We start from the raw sequence: 17,821 nt of genomic DNA, 5'->3' as shown, positions 1-17,821 counted from the left end.
CAGGTCTGCTGCCGCTCACTGTTCACATTGGAGCCACGTGTCTCCTGAGTTGCAGAAGCACCCAAAACCCATGATGCCATTTGTCCTCGCTCACCTTGACCTTTGGGAGGGAAAAGAAAAGGAGATGCAGGAGGAGGATTTCCCCTTTGCCCGACTGTCCTCTGTTATAAGCCGAATTGTACTTCTGTGCCCCCCTAAGATTCATGTCTTGTTGAAATCCTAAGCCCCAATACCTCCGAATGTAACTGTATTGGGAGATAGTGCCTTTAGACAGGTAATTAAGTTACAACGAGGAAAGGATCTAATGCAACATTACTGGTGTCGTTCTAAGGAGAGATTAGGACACAGGCACGCACAGCGGGAAGACCGTGGGGAGACCCAGGGAGAAGATAATCGTCGCCAAGCCCAGAAAAGAGACCCCCGAAGACATCAACCCTGCTGACACTTCGATCTCAAACTTCTAGCCTCCAGGACTCTGAGAAAATCGCTCTGTGTTGTTTAAGCCTCCCAGTCCGTGGCGCTGTGTTACAGCAGCCCTGAGCAAGCCAACACTGCCTCCTATATTTGCACCTCGGCCTAGTCCTTACTAATTAAGGAACTGTTAGGTAAGACTGTAGCATTTAATAAGACTTTGCTGAAGGTTTGGACACAACTGAAGAAAGTGACACTATAAAAGCCTTCGATTTTGGTGGCGAATATAAGGGATCTTAGAGACCACAGGCCCAAGCCCATCTAGAGGTTTCCCGACTGGAAACGGACCAGAGGAGGCCGCCGCCCCCAGTGCCTGCCCATGTCCCTGGGCCTTACTACGGCAGTGAACGCTGGCTGGACCCCTTACACCAGCAATTGCATCTCTTTCCTGAAGGCTTTCTCCAAAGCCACGGAGGCCACTCTGACCGCCTCGCAGAGCCTGGACAGTACAGGGAATTCACACGCCGGGAAGCAGCTGCCTCACTCCTCAGCTGCGGTAACTCTGCGGCCCGGGTCCCACCTCGTTTCCCAGGGCTTCCCTGTGGGATTAACCTCCAGTCATTTGTCCTCCGTGAGCTGCCCTCCTTCCCCAACCCTCCCCCATCGCCACCAAAGTTTCCTGCATTTCTGAATCTCCTCCCAAACTAACTAATGTCACTTGTTCTTGTGTCAGGAACTGCTTCTGGAAGAAACCGAACTAAGGCGCTGAGCTGGTTTTCATTTGCCTCAAAGCCCTGTGCGTCACCTCTCCTCCCAGCACCCAGAGTCACTAACCATGACCCTCTCTCGGTGCCAGGGTCTCTTGCGCCCAGGCTCAAGATCTCCGTGTTTCTTTCCTTCCTTGCAAGACCTTTCCTTCTCCAGCATGGATGACCATCCATTCTGCTGAATATTAAGACAGTTTAAAAACTGTCAGAAATATTTTATTTTGTTCAAATATATAATAAGACAGACTACACATCTTCTCTGGTCCTGCCGTTTGTGCCAAAAGTGTCCGAGGTGGGGGTGCTCCGGTCACCTGTGACGGTGGAAAGGATCTGCAGAGTGTGGTGCCCGCAGCCACGCCCCACACTCCCCTCTGCAGCCCATGGACTGTGTCAGCTCCCGGTGAAGAAAACTGGCTCCGCCTTCATCAAGAGTCCTTCCCAGATCTGTTACTGACGCATACGCATTGACTTCAGATGTTTACTAATCTAGGCCTTTCTTCCATCTTGTCTCTACCATAGCTTTCAAAAGTAAAATTTAAATTCAAGAGCTTAATCTTTTGATCACCATTGTTTTGCAGTAGTCACCCAAAGCATGAAGGGAAAATGCTGCCTCTGCTTCTATCAGAAGCAGACAATTAAAGACAACACAATCCTCTGTGGATATCTCAGAACTTTTGGTGCCACACGCCTGAACACCTAATGGCACAGGCAATGTTCCCGCGGGACATGGCAGAGCTCCCTCTGGGAAGCAGAGGGAGATGGGGAGCGGGGTGCGGAGAAATGACAAAGGGATACCTTTTACCCCACACTGTTCTACGCAGCTTGAACGTTTTATAACAAGAATGAATTTAGGTGTGTAGGCGAATTAAACAATGAATGAATTTCCACTAGGTGGTAGTAGAGAATCATAGTATCCCTCTGAAACTGAGGGGCAGGAGGAAATAGTCATTAAGCTGAAGATCAAACACTACTAGTTCAGTCTAAGGTTGTTTTTTGTCAATGCCTGGTGATATGTGGTATGCTTTTTTGAGCAATGCTTTTCTGGTTATGTTCTACCACAACCTGCTTTTCCCTGAACTGGCATGAGACGTATACCACTACTGAAACTGAACAATCACTGTCCACTATGGTCAGAATGCTAGAAACTTGAGAACAGATACACACATTGATAAAAGTATATACATTCTTTTTCCTTAGGTGACATAAAAATGTGGTGATACACACTGACTGGACGAGCACACATTCCTCTCCCTAAGTCTCTCAGGATAAAAGGAGGAACAAAAACGGGGGGGTTGCAGCATTCTCCCCCCAAAACCCCATGTTTAACCAGTCTGTGCAATGACCATTACACCCTTGGCCGGTGACTTTGCCCATTCCTTTTACTGTCTCCCATCCCCAGCTGGGCCCCAGGTCCGATCTGGCCAGCAGGTGTAACATCTGGATATTCTTACCTGGGACATGATATTTCTTTTTTTCTAGAGGCCACATCTGTTTTTCTTTTTTCTTAAATGTCACAAATAGGCCTTTTTATTTGTCACCATTAAATGTCAGAATTTTAAACAGACTCTTGGACTGGGGGTTCAAATCCATCAGTTCGTTCAACTTTAGCACCTGTCTCATCCCCAGTAGCTTTCCCAGAACTGCTACCTTCACCATGAAGCTCCATGGTTTTCCCACTTCAAACCTCGGCTTCTTCAGCATTTTGACTTTTCTAACAAAGACATCATGAAGAGGATAAATAGATTGCCAAGCCTTTTCCATGTCTTTTCCAATGCCATTTGGAGTCAATTTATTGACCACTTCTTTCAAGTCGTTTGTCTGTACCTCTTGGGTCATGATTTCCATCATCCTCTTTCGGATTTGGAGGACCTGTTGATGCTGAGCGAAAGAGGTCTTCTGAATCTGATTGTTGTGCTTTTTAGTAAAACCAACATGGAACAGATGAAGCAAGTACCCATTGGTAGACTTGACATCGACATGAGAGCTTCAATCATGGTCTGCCTTTTTTGACCATGGAGCACATTTTATCACAGGTAAGATCCATGCCATGGAAATTAGTCATGCAGTTTTTTTCCCTGAACATCCTCAGTAATTAGCTTGAATTTTCTAAATGCAACTTCATCATTTTGCAGATGAGCTAGGCTCACTTCAAATACATGACCCTTCAGGCTATCTGATGTGATTTTGGTTCCTTGAGTTCTCATGACTGTGGGGACGACTTTCCTTGCAAGTCCCCCCAGCAGTCACGGATGAGAGTAATCATGACTGAGGCATGATGTGATCTGCGTGGGGAGGAGAGGTGGCCATTTTTCCAGAGGAAAAAGGCCGTGAGCAGTGGCCAGTTTCTTAGGGGAAAAGGCATTGAGCCCCCTCCTCTAGGGACTTTTATTGGGTTGTAATACACAGGAATACAGGGCAGCAAGGAACAAACAGTAGATGATATTTCAAAGAGATCTGAGGGCTTAGTATGAGTCAGAGTCTGTCAGGAACAGAGTTTTAGGGTTTCCTGCTTGAACCCTTAACATATGAATGAAAGCACTCTTAGCAGAGCAGATTTCACAGGTTTATCAGGAAGTCTTTGTGATGCCAGATTTTTCCCCAGGACACGCTCTAGCAAGGCAAGGAGCTGCACCTCTCCCCATCAGGTATTCAGGCTTAAGGGGATTAGAGCCAGGAAGAGCTTTCCCCAGAGGACATGGGGACTCAGGCTATGTTAAAGCCAGGGGGACAAGAGTCCATTGCTCTTTGTTGCAGCCCCCCCCCAGTCCTTCCATGAAGGCCTCCCAAGTGATCGAGTCTGGCTTAGGTTGCCCCCCACTGTAAGGGGTCTTAACCATCATTGACTTCCAACCAAGCTTTGGGGGCAGGGAGAGAAAACTGAGGCAGTGTTTGCCACCAGAGACAGACTTTGTCTCCTGCGTGCGGCTCGCATTCCAAAGGTCGTCCCTCGCCCTTAGCCACAAGAGATACAATTCCTAGAACCCGGCAGAGTGGTCTACAACATGTGACTAGTGTTTTTCCAACATTTCATATATTGAGCATAGCTGGTGCTTTCACATCATACCAATCTTTCTTAGAAAATGGTTCAAACACTTTCTTTTTTTCCCTTTTTGCCGCCTTTTGTCAGGCACTGGTTTGTGCCCACTGCCATGGTGCTGCTCAGAGAGCCTAAAGCCAGATCTGGTTTCTAATAACGACGTCTATCATCTTGCGGGGACCCTCTGAAGTGCGTGCCAAATTCACTCCCCTATGCCTGGGGCTCCCATGACCCCTCAGATCCATTTCCCTTGGGATCTGAAATCTGCCTCAGTGTGTTCTATCAGACTGTGGTTCATGACCCTTGCTACTCATGCCCCCTCCCCGCCAAGCTGGGCCTTAGTTAATTTTCTTTAATTCTAACTAGTGCCAATTCCAGAGGAGGCACAAGTCAGGTTCCAACATCACTGGTCAGAGTTCCCAGCAAATAGGGCAGGAAATCTTTAGCATTTTAACAATGAAATCAGTACTCTCCTCTGACTAAAGGACAAACCAGGCTTCTTTCTTTTTTTTCTTTCTTTTTAAATGCATTGATTTTTTTTTTGAGGGAGAGAAAGAGACATCAATTTGTTGTTCCACCTATTTATGCATTCGATCATTGTATGTGTCCTGACCAGGGATCTAACCCCCAACCTTGGCATATGGGGACACTCTCTGACCAAGGGAGCTGCCTAACCAGGGCCAGACCTATTTTAAGTTCAAAAATCACCCTCTCTCTCATTACTTATTTTAATTGCCTAGCCATTTTCTTTCAATCCCCACAGCATTTCTCTCATTACTATTTATTTTCAAATTTGATAACTTGCTTGTCCTTGTGCTCTTTCTCCCACTTTAGCACACTGAGCCCCTTATCAAGTAAACTTGGGAATGTTTACTTGATAGGGGACTCAAGACTTGGAAAATTTTAGCTTAAGGTAAAAAGTTATAAGTCTAGCAAATAATGTGTATGTTAAAGCTTTTGTTTCAGAAACTACAGATAAGGCCCATCCTGGCTCCTAGGAAAACAGCCGACCCTCTGGGGCACTGCTAGAGATTACCTCCTGGGGACAAGTGGGGGCATCCAGGCTTTTGTGTTCCAGAGACAGACAGACAGACAGACAGACAAATGACCACTCTCCCCTGGGAACAGCTAACTGCCCAGGACAGGAATGTTGCAGCTTCTGAATCTCAAAGCCCTCACCCCCACCTTATAAAAGGTCTGGCCTGGAAAGAAAAGATAAGATGGTCTGTTAGGGTATGAACCCACCATCTTCTCTGATCACCAGCCATCTGAATAAAGCCCCCGTAAAGATTCCATCGCTGTCATTGCTTATTGGGTTTGGTAGTGACAGGCAGCCTGAACACCAGTGTCTTTTCCAGTTACAGTTAGACAGTTAGATTTTTGTCTGCCCAGTGATTTTATTTTTTAAATTATTTTAAAATTATATTTTATTGATTATGCTATTATACTTGTCCAAATTTTCCCCTTTTGCCCCCTCCACTGAGTACCTCACTCTCTCAGGCACTCCCCACACCACTGTACATGTCCATGGGTCATGAGTGTAAGTTCTTTGGCTGCTCCATTTCCTACACTGTACTTTACACCCCCATGGCTATTCTGTAACTACCAATTTATACTTCTTAATTCCCTCACCTCTCCACCTGTTCCCACACATTCACTCCCATCTAGCAATCTTGAAAATTCTCCCTGTATCCATGACTCTCTCTCTGTTCTTGTTTGCTTAGTTTGTTTTATATATTTTTGCTGATATGTGTTTGCCATTTTATTGTTCATAGTTTTGATCTTCTTCTTTTTCTTAAATAACCCCCTGTAACATTTTGTATAATAATGGTCTGGTAGATGATGAACTCCTTTAGTTTTTTTCTTGCCTAAGAAGCTCTTTATCTGTTCTAATTTATTTAAAATATATTTACTGGTCACTTATATTTCCTTTTCATGAAATTCCTATTCACATCTTTTCATTAGTTCATTTGGAACACTTGAAGTTGTCCCAGAGTCTGCTTACATTATTCTTGGTTATTTGTTGTTGTTTTTATTGCTTTTTCTTCTTGTTGTTCTGCTTGGTTGTGGTTTTTTTTGCTTCCTTTTGTTACAAATCATTGATTTGATTCTTGCCTTCATCCACTCTACTGTTGTTTCCCTGTAGATTGTTCTTTATTTCAATTAGTATATCCTTCATATCTGAGTGGATCTATTTTATGCTTTTGAGGTCCTCACTAAGTTCCTTGAGCATCTTTGTAACCAGTGTTTTGAACTCTGCATCTGATAGATTACTTACCTCCATTTTATTCAGTTATTTTTCTGGAGTTTTGATCTGTTCTTTCATTTGGGCCATGTTTCTTTGTTTTCTCATTTTGGCAGCCTCCCTGTGTTTGTTTCTGTGTATTAGGTAGAACTGCTATGACTCCCTGTCTTGTTAGTGTGACCTAAGGTTCTGGTGTCCTGTAGGGTCCAGTGGCACAGCCTCCCCTACAACCCCAGCTGGGTCCTTAAGGTGCACCCTTCATGTTCGCTGCATACAGTCTCCTCTTGCAGTTGAGCCTTGATTGCTGTTGGCAGGTCAATGGAGGGGGAGGGATTTACCCAGGCCAGTCATCTTCGAGGACAGGCTATGACCACTGACCACCAACCTCCACCCTCTGTGAAGGATCAGCTGTGCAGGAGCAGGGTGGTGGTGCTCCAGCATGGTCTGTAGGTGTCCACTGGGTGCACAGGCTCTGGGGTTTTCCGGGTGGTGCAGGCCAAGCTCAGCCCCCACCTGTGTTTTGCCTCAGGTCACCCTACCTGTGCTATAAAGCAATCTGAGATGGCTGCTACTTCTGCTGGGCTTAGAGATTCCCGGGCAAAGCCAAGCTGTGAATTTAGGCTAGCTACTGCTAATACTTGATTGAGGTACCTTTGCAAGAGGTACAGGGCTGGGGGCTCACTGAAGCCCTGTTGCTCATTTGAGAGGATTTAGGAAGTTGTAAAGCATAAGCCAAGACCAGCCATTCACAGGCAAAAATCTCTGTTAACAGCTTGGGTTGGCCGAAGATTTGGGTGGGCGGAGTCTCAGGGGATTTTACTTTCTAATAGCTCTGGAAGTCATCCTGGCTAGTGATTTTAAAATGTGAGATTTCAAAGGTAGTTATAATTCATAATTCTCTGGTAACTACTATAGATGTACATAATTTTAAAATAGATCTACTGGTCACTTATATTTCCTTTTTCATGAAATTTCTATTCACACTTTTTCACCATTTTCCTCCTGGATTATTGTTAAATATTCTGGATATAATCCTATGTAAATTATGTGTGAGGCAAGCCCTGGCTGGTGTAGCTCAGTAGATTGAGCATGGACCTGCGAACCAAAAGATCGTGGTTCAATTACCCAACAGGGCACATGCCTGGGTTGTGGGCCAGTTCCCAGCAAGGGATGCACCAGAAGCAACCATACATTGATATTTATCTCCTTCTCTCCTTCCCTTCTCTTCTAAAGATAAATAAATTAAATTAAAAAAAATATGTGTGAGGCAAATAAATCTAATTTGTGGCTTTTCAGTCTTTTTTCTTTAGAGTGTACTTTAATAAAAGTTTCTGACTTTAATGTAGCCAGATTTCTTTTACTTTTATGTTTTTTTAAAAATTTTGTGTCATGTTTAATCAATATTTCCTCTATTGAAATCATAGTTATTTGTTTTGCATTTTTGTTTGAAACCTTTAATGTTTTGTCTTCAACATTTTAGTCCTTAGTTCATCTGGAATTTATTTTTATGTATGATGAATGTATATACAATTATTCCAGCATCATTTATTGAACAGTACATCTTTCACCCCATCTTTAACATCCACTCTTCATATTCAAGGGGGCCTGCTGCTGCTTTCCACCCTATTCTGTTGGTACAGTTTTCCACACACCCTACCACCACCAATAGTGCCCAGTCTTGCTACAATGACATTATACTCTCTTGTTATATTTTTGGAAGCACCCAACTTCATCTTTGTCTTCACTTGTATCTTGCTGCTTCTTGTCTAAATTCCATAAACACCCTGTGTAGATTTTTGTAGAAATTGCATTGAACCTATAGATCATATTGGGAAAGACTCACACTTTTGTAACATTGATGTTTCCTTACCATAATTATGATATATCTCTCCATTTATACAGGACTTTAGCAACATCTTTTAGTGTTTTTAATTTTCCCCATTAAGATCTTGCATGTAAAAAAAAATAAATGAATAAAGTACCTAGGAGTAAATTTAACCAAGGAGCCAGAAGATCTGTACTCAGAAAATTATAAGATACTAAAGAAAGAAATTGAGGAAGATACAAGTAAGTGGAAGCATATACTGTGTCCATGAATAGGAAGAGTTAATATTATGAAAATGTCCAAAGCAATCTATAGGGCAACACAATTCCTATCAAAATACCAATGGCATATTTCACAGAACTAAAACAAATATTCCAAACATTTATATGGAACCACAAAAGACCCCAAATAGACACAACAATCTTGAGAAAGAAGAATAAAATTGGGGAAATTACACTACCTGATATCCAACTATACTACAAGGCCATAGTAATCAGAACAGCATGCTACTCTCATAAAAATAGACATACAGATCAGTGAAACAAAATAGAGAGCCCAGAAATAAACCTATATGGGTTTATGGTCAATTACTATTTGACGATGGAGGCAAGAACATTCAATGGGATAAAGACAGTTTATTCAATAAATGGTATTGGGAAAACTGGATAGAGTTATGCAAAACAAATGAAATCAAACCACTTTCTTATACCACACATGAGAAATAATGCAAAATGCATTAAAGACAATTGTTAGACTTGAAACTATAAAAGTCCTAGAAGAAAACTAAGGCAATAAAAGCTCAGACATTTCTCAAAGCAATACCTTTTTTTATATATAGCCTGGGTCAAGGGAAACAAAAGAAAAAATGAACAAATGGGACTACATCAAAACAAAAATATTTTGTACAGCAAAGGAAATCATTAACAAAATGAAAAGACTGGGCACTGAATAGGAGAATATATTTGCCAATAATACTTCTGATAAGGAGTTAATATCCAAAATTTACAAAAAATTAAAACCACTCAATACCAAATATACAAAAATGAAAAACTCAATTAGGTTCTTCCGCCAAGATGGAGGCATAGGTGGATGTGCCGTGCCTTCTCACACAACCAAGTTTAGAGACAACTAAATATTAGCAACAGAAAACACAGCCAGAACACGGAAAAATTGAACTTTTCGGAAGTCCGTTAACAACAAATTCTTCAGCCTGACCAGTAAGGGGCGAAACCAGCGGCTGGTAAAGCAGGATTGCACAGGTCTCGGTTAGCCAGACTCAGGCGCGGAATCCAGACGCGCAGAATCCAGGCTCAGGGTTGGACCTAGTGAGCGACTGAGCGTGCCACCAGGCGAGCGACAGCGGGGGAGACAGCGGGGGAGCGGTGCTGCGTATTGACTGTGATTGTGCATTTTTGCGCGGGCGGACAGGCGAGGGAATGAGCGGTTGGACCGGGCCCGGCGGGTCCCCACGGCAAGTGGCAGTGTAGGGCGCCGCCATTTCCCTGCTCTGACCCCACCTCCACATACAGGCGTCATAACCCAGTGACTCTGAGTGGCCCGGCCCAGGTAAACCACCTAAGACGCTAATCCTCACCCAGCTGTGAGAAACAGCAGAGGGGGTCGCCATTTCCCCGCTCTGACCACGCCCCCACATACAGCTTCACAACCCAGCAACCTGGGAGTCCAAGGCACCGCTTCTCACACTTAAAGGGCCAGAACAGACCAAAAATGTCCAAAGAATATCTCAAAGCCCCAGAGCCCATAGATCTAAGCGATGAAGAAATAGCAAAACTCTCAGACGCACAGTTTAAAACACTGGTCATCAGGATCCTCACAGAACTGGTTGATTATACCGACAAATTAGACAAACATATGAAGGCGAAACTAATTGAAATGAATGGAATTGCACAGGACACCAATAGCAATGAAAAGGAAACTGGGACTCAAATCAATGGAGTGGACCAGAAGAAAGCAAATAATGGCCAAACAGAAAAGAGTCAAGAAGCAAGAATTCAAAGAAATGAGAAGAGTCTTAGGAACCTCCAGGACATCTTTAAATGCTCCAACATCCGAATTATAGGGGTACCAGAAGGGGGAAAGGCACAGCCACCAGTGGAAAACTTATTTGAACAAATAATAAAGGAGAATTTCCCCAATCTGGCAAAGGAAATAGACTTCCAGGAAATCCAGGAAGCTCAGAGAGTCCCAATGAAGTTGGACCCAAGAAGGAACACACCAAGGCACATCATAATTACATTAGCCAAAATTAAAATGAAGGAGAGAATCCTAAAAGCAGCAAGAGCTAAGGGGACAGTCACCTACAAAGGAGTACTCATCAGACTGTCAGCGGATTTCTCAAAAGAGACCTTACAGGCAAGAAGGGGCTGGAAAGAGGTATTCCAAGTCATGAAATCCAAAAACCTACAACCAAGATTGCTCTATCCAGCAAAATTTTAAATTTAAAAAAAGAAAAAGAAAAATTCAATTAAAAAATGGGCAAAGGACTTGAATAGGTACTTCCCCCAAAACGACATGTAGTTGGCCAATACGTATATAAAAAGATGCTCAATGTCACTAATCATCAGAGAAATGAAAATTAAAACTATGAGATATCACCTCACACACCTGTCAGAATGGCTATCATCAATAAATCCACAAATGACAAGAGTTGGTGAGGATATGGAGAAAAAGGAACTCTCATGCACTATTGGTAAGATGTAGTTTCTGCAACCACTGTGGAAAACAATATGGAGTCTCCTCAAAAAAGTAAAAATGCAACTGCCTTATGACCCAGTGATTTCAATTCTAGGAATATATCCAAAGAAACCCAAAATACTGAAACAAAAGAATAGCCCTGGCAGACTGATTCAGTCGGTTGGAGCATCAGCCCACACACTAAAGTGTTGTGGGTTCGATCCCCATTGAGGGCACACACCTAGGTTTCGGGTTCAATCCCCAGTTGGGGTGTGTATTGGAGACAACCAATTGATGTTTTTCTGTCTCTCCTCCCTTTCCTTTCTCTCTAAAATCAATTTTAAAAAAAGAATACATGCACCCCCATGTTCTTTGCCATGCTATTTACAATAATCAAGATTTGGGAGCAGCCCAAGTGCCCATCAGTAGGTAAGTGGATAAAAAAAATCTGTGTACATTTACATGATGAATACTACCCAGTCATAAAAGAGGAAATCCTACCTTTCATGAGAGCATGGATGGACCCTAGAGAGTGTTATTTTAAGTGAAATAGACCAGTCAGAGAAAGACAAACACCATATGATTTCATTTATATGTGGAATCTAATGAACAAAATTTAAAAAAATAGAAACAGACTCAGAGGTATCATGAACAGACTGACAGCTGTCAGAGGGGAGTGAGACTTGGGGAGTCTGGGTGAAACAGGTGAAGGAATTAAGCCCCCAAAAAACCCAAACCAAAACACACACAACAGCATGGCAATTACAGAGGGAAAGGGAATGGGGCGGATTGAAGAGGGTACACGGGGGATAAATGGTACAGACGCAGACCATACTTTCAGTGGTGAACATACAGTACAACATACAGATGACATACTATACAATTGTACACTTGAAACCTACATAATTTTATTAACCAATATAACCCCAATAAATTCAATTTAAAAAGATCCTGCTTTATAGCATTTTCCATTTCACATTATAAAATTTGACTTCCTAAAAGGCTCTGCCTCTTTAATTCAGTGCCAATAATTAAATTTTAGTTCTTAGCCTTGAAATGCTGGTGACAAAATTCTCAGCCAGATAAGAAGGAAAAAAGGTTCTTTCCTGCCCCAAAAGCAAGGGTGAACAACAAATGTATTTTTTAACATAAATCTGTCTTTATAAATATTTTTAACAAAGATAATTTGTCAAACCTGTAGACCTCCAAGACTTTGGACAGACCTTTTAAAAATGACCCTTAACCTATAACACATCTGTAATTTTGACCACTCATCTTAATAATTTAATGCTCTGGTGAGAATGTTAACGTCTTCATCTACATAAAGGTAAAATTATTTGTGATTTTTTTTTTGTCAAACCAGAAAAGAACCATCAGCATTTCCCTTTTCTCTCACATACAGAATAAAATGGCTTTCCTGGGTTTTTCTTAAACAAAGTGTGAGAGACTGTGGGATGACAGAACCAAGCAGGGAGGGGGAACATAAGGAGGGTGATTCCATGCTGAGCCTAAAACTTAGCCCATAATAAAAAGAAAAAAATTTTAAGTTAAGTAAGCCCTGGCTGATGTGGCTCAGTGGATTGAGCACCGGCCTGCAAACTGAAGGTTCTCAGGTTCCATTCCCAGTCAGGGCACCTGCCTGGGTTATGGGCTAAGTCGGGCCCCCAGTACGGGGTGTGCGAGAGGCAACCACACAATGATGTTTCTCTCCCTCTCTTTCTCCTTTCCTTCACCTCTCTCTAAAAAATAAATAAACAAAATATTTTTTTTAAAGTCAAGTAAGATGAGTTTCCATTTGGGTCTCAGGGGGAGCCTACCTACTTCTGTTATATTTCCCTAGTTAAATCAAAACTTTGTTAAAGAATTATTTGTACTGAAAATCCAGAGCTATTAGAAAGTGAGACAATTATGAGATTTTACTATGTTGATGATTTTTGTCTAGAGGATTTTGCAAGAGGTCACTGGCGGTACAGGCAGCAGTTTAATCAAAGCAGATGGTCCCAAACTTGAGTGCGTCAGAATCATCTGGAGGGCTGTTAAAATGCAGATTCCTGGGCTCCAGACCTGCCATTTCTGATTCAGTGGTCTGGGGTCAGACTTGAGAATTTGCATGTTAATATATTTCCAGGGGATGCTGAAGCTGCTGGTTTAGGGACCACATTTTGAAAACTACCGGCATAGAACAGTTGTTATTCCAACATGTTCTATCATTTGCTTTTCTGAGTTGATCAAGTAATAATTTCATCTGATTTGAAATAATTCTTTGTGAGAAATGAGGCTAAGATGGAGTGTATTCCCACCCTGTGGGCAGACATGATGCAGAACACAGAGGATCCAGCTGGTTGCTCCTCCTCCGTAACCAAGAACCACAAGCCACCACTCCAAGATTAAAGACAAGAAGAAGAAAAGAAAGGGAGGAAGGAAGGAAGAAAACTTAAGGAAGCTATGTATATATGTATATATTTTTCTCCTCTAGATATACAGGGTTGGGCTAAAGGAGGTTTACAGTTGTAATACAAATAAATACAATAATTAATTAATAATAATACAAGAATAAACTCTGTTTCTGTACTCACAACTGTAAACCTACATTTGCCAACCCCGTATCTTCTCCTTGCTTTTTCTTGGAAGGAAGTGCTGCTGCATGATCTTCCGCTTTCCCAAGAAATCAATGATATCTTTTATTTGAGTGGGACGTTTATTTTCCCTGTGTGAAAGCTCATGGGAATCTGTGTTTAGGGATCTGTATCTATATTCATGAGTGTGACTGACATAATTTTTCTGTCTTTAATGTCTTTGTCATGCTTTTGGTATAAAAGTTATACTAGCTTCATAAAATGAGGCGATATATCCTCTTTTAGTTTCTGTACAAACTCGTCTAGGATTAGAATTACTTTTCCTTAAGTATTTGGTACAACTGGCGGGTGGTGTAGCAAACAGGGCTTTGAGTTTCCTTTGTGGGAAGATACTCAACAATCAATTCGATTCTTTCTATAGATGATGACTAAAAAAAAGCATTCAATGTGACTGAAAAATTAGTTCATTAATCATTGTATGGTACCCCCAACTAGCAGCTATTTTCAAAGAGAGGGCAAAACCCATTTCCATCACGGGCCATTGCCTGAAAGAAGGTCATTGGTTTAGTGTTCCCTCCCTTATAGATGAGTGTAAGGGAGAGGAGGGGCGCTCAGAGAAGGCCTCTGGGTTACTTCAGGAGTTCAGTTCAGGGGTAGGAATAAGTGTTTTCCAAACTTTTAAAAAAATGTTATATACATTTCATAAATCTATACTTATGCTCACTATCTGTGATGCAGGCTGGTATTTTCTTTCTTTTTTTTTTTAAAGATTGTATTTATTGCCCTCGCTGCTGTAGTGGATTGAGCACAGCCTGCGAACCAGAGTATCGAGGTTTGATTCCCAGTTGGGGCACATGCCTGGGTTGCAGGCCAGTTCCCAGCAGGGGACTCATGAGAGGCAACCATACATTGATATTTCTCTCCCACTCTCCTTCCCTTCCCCTCTAAAGATAAAGAAATAAAATATTTTTAAAAGATTGTATTTATTTATTTTTAGAGAGGGGAAGGGAAGGAGATAGAGAGGGAGAAAAACATCAGTGTGTGGTTGCCTCCTGCACACCCTCTCCTGGGGACCTGGCCAGCAACCCAGACATATGCTCTGACTGAGAATTGAACTGGCAACATTTTGGTTCTCAGGGTAGCATTCAATCCACTGAGCCACACCAGCCAGGGCAGGCTGGAATTTTTCATTCTGTTTTTCTATACTATTTTTAACTATGTATATATAAAATATTTGTTATATACTTTTTATATAATACTATACTGTATATATTTATAAGTAATTTATGTCATTCCACCAATACAGTGTGTGTGTGTATATATATATGTATATATATGTATATGTCTAGTCTTTCAGGGTCGTGGATGAGGTTTGAAAGTGGACCTAGGACCACGACCAATGCTTTCAGGTTATTCTGTTCGGGGATAAAGGAGTCTTTGCCTCTTGCCTGTGGGGAAGATTCCAGTTACTCAAGATCCGCATTTATCAGGTAGGCTAGAGTGAATTTACGTGCCAAGTTCCTGATTCATGCCGCAGCATGGAAAGAACCGAAAGGCACTACCAGAAATTCCCCTCCTGCTCTTCTCTTGGCCCGCTGGAGAGGGAAGAAGCCATCAGAGTCCTGCTGAGAGGAAACTATACTTGGGAGGAAAATGCTGGCGCAGGAACACTTCCTGCCCCCGCCCCCCCAACTTAATCCCACCTCCTCTCCCAACTCTGCACCTATTTCCTCCTCCAGTCTACCTTCCCCCTCCCCCATCCTCCCTGCAAATGAATAATTGGCCCAGCCACCAGCCACTGTGAGGGGTGGGAAGGTCAGAAGCCCACCCTGGAGTCCAGGAAAGGTTGCCAGGGGTCACGAGTGAAAGCATAAAGTCAGCCCCACTTGCTGTTGTGGCACCACTTGCAAGCAGGCCTGACCTTGTTAAACATGACCGCCCTTTTACTCTCCTGAGTTTGTGCCCCCGGGACAGAAAATTACTAGAAAGCAGGAACAGAACTAACCCGCTCCCTACAGCCAAAGGCAGAAGATAACATTGGAACAAACTCCAGCCTCCTGTTATGACACCCCAACAGCCCAGGGGCTACACAACAACAAACCCCCACTTTTGTAATCCAATTATAATCCAATAGAAGCTCCAAGCCCCACCCCTCAAGGCTGGTATAGCTCACTGTACCCCTTAAGAAAGTAAATGTAAAAACCCTTTACTCCCTGCACTTTCTTCTCTTTGCGAATTCTTTCACAGCCCGCGACATCGACCACCCTAATAGCGCAGACGCTCACTAGGGATATTTCTGGGTTGCGACCCATCTGGCTACCAGGCGTAGGTCAAGGTTGGGGTCTCAGTCTGGAGGAGGCGAGACAACATGCCAGGTCACAGCCCCAGGCGCGGGAATAGCGTAGACAGGACGAGAAAACCTATGGGTAATGTCCGAGGGCTGGCAATCTCCAGTCAGGGAGGGACTTGGGAAGATTGGCCCCACCCTCTCCTCCCACTCAGCTCGGAGAACCACCTCGCTGGGATTTAAACTGTGATTTCGCTTGACGTTTCTCCTCACCCACCACGCCCAACCCTGAGTGGCGTTAGGCGGGACCAATCATAGCCTCAAGACCGGAGGTGGGTGGGGCCAGAGGGTTAGAGCGGAGCCCTGAACCTGGCTGTGAGGTGCATCAGTCCGGAGGTGGGGGTATGGTGCATGGCGATTTATGCTTCTCTCACGAGCCCTCACCCGGTCCTTGAGACACTGACGGAAGTGGACATTGCATCTCTAAACCCCAGGTTCAATGGGAGACGCTTGTATGCAGCATCCTGGAGCGCCTGCCTGGAGGAAGAAGGCATCCAGAGGCTCTGCATATACTTGCAGAACGTGCAGGCGCCACTTACCTTGCAGACGCCACTTCAGGTAAGGTCTGGAGAGGTAATTGTGTCCCCCAGGAATCACCCAGCGCGAGGAATGAGGAGGGGTTTGGACCTCTAAATCCCTCCGTGGGGCCCTGTGAGGTGCGGGAGCAACGAAAATGGGTCTCCTCCCTGACCTAGTAGAGGAGATGCCGGACTAAACCGTTCAAGACCCTTTACTTGTAGGAGGTGTACTCTGAGTGCTCCTTAACAGGACACAGGTTCCCTTTTCAGGCCCTTTCCCAGAGCTAGCTGGACGCCATAAAGCACTACTGACCCTAATTGTTTTATGAGCCTTAATCCCCAGGACTAGAAAGTTACTAGAAGCGCCCCCCAAGGCACCGAGGCTCCAGGAACTTACAAAACAGGACATACCCGACCACGACGACCCGGACCTGACCCTGCACCGAGATAACGTGGAAACAAGTCGCAGCCTAACTGAAACACCCTGCTCTACAACTACCCCATTACCGATCAGACGATCCCCGCTCCTCAGGGCGCACATATCCGCACACAGCCCTTTCCCTCTCTTGGGAAAGTAAACAAAAAATCTTGGCTCTCTGACAGAAAACTACTTGAACAGCGTTCAAATTTTTTTAATTGTTTTAAAATCTCTGCTCTCTGCACTTTCTTCTCTTTGTGAATTCTTTCACAGCCCACATTGATAGAAGACTCAAGACTTGGAAAATTTTAGCTTAAGGTAAAAAGTTATATGTCTAGCAAGTAATGTGTACGTTAAAGCTTTTGTTTCAGAAACTACACTTAAAGCCCATCCTAGCTCTTGGGAAAACAGACGGCCTCCTGGGGCACTGCTAGTAGGTTACTGCCTGGGGACATCCGGACCTTTTGTGTTCCAGGGAGAATGGACCACCACCCTCCCCTGGGAACAGCTAACTGCCCAGGACAGGAATGCTGGAGCTTCACTCATCTAATCCTACCTGAATTTCAAAGCCCTCACCGCTCCTTGTTTATCCACTCACCACCACCTTATAAAATTCTGGCCAGGGAAGAGAAGGGAAGATGGTCTTGTTAGTGTATGAACCCACCATCTTCTCAGCTCGCTGGCCATCTGAATAAAGCGCCCATAAAGATTCAATCGCTGTCATTGCTTATTGAATTTGGTACTGACAGGCAGCCCAAAGGCTGGTGTCTTTTCTGGTTACAGCATCACAGACTACCTTAACACTCCTGATCTGGTGGAATCATTAAAGGAATCAGGTCTCAAGAGATACTTCGGGTGGAGCATTTTCCCCTTCAGTTCTCACCATGTTTGTTTGGATGTATAGCTCCTTCCCATTACCCTGAGGTGGCCTCAGTTTGTGCAATAGTGTTTTTCTGTCTCAGACGCCACCCTCTGGGCCTCAC

General features: G+C 43.6%; 1 long non-coding RNA gene and 1 pseudogene across 2 annotated transcripts; one reads left to right on the top strand and one right to left on the bottom strand.

Moving 5' to 3' along the window:
* Positions 1-2,733: 2,733 nt before the first annotated feature.
* LOC119038049 (40S ribosomal protein S3a-like) lies at positions 2,734-4,329 on the bottom strand (annotated as a pseudogene).
* Positions 4,330-16,180: 11,851 nt separating this feature from the next.
* Positions 16,181-17,529, top strand: LOC128628231 (uncharacterized). Of its 2 annotated transcripts, none has more exons than XR_008392554.1 (3): positions 16,181-16,244; positions 16,337-17,156; positions 17,314-17,529. It is a non-coding gene; the product is annotated as an uncharacterized LOC128628231 (long non-coding RNA). The 2 variants fall into 2 exon arrangements; XR_008392553.1 differs by having other exon boundaries at positions 16,192-16,238.
* The last annotated feature ends 292 nt before the right edge of the window (positions 17,530-17,821 follow it).

The sequence above is a fragment of the Artibeus jamaicensis genome, unplaced genomic scaffold (genome assembly GCF_021234435.1).
Source record: "Artibeus jamaicensis isolate MK-2021 breed Jamaican fruit bat unplaced genomic scaffold, CSHL_Jam_final contig_601, whole genome shotgun sequence".
NCBI lineage: Eukaryota > Metazoa > Chordata > Mammalia > Chiroptera > Phyllostomidae > Artibeus > Artibeus jamaicensis.
The sequence above is the reverse complement of the archived record's forward strand: the minus strand, read 5'-3'. Positions and strand labels throughout refer to the sequence as shown.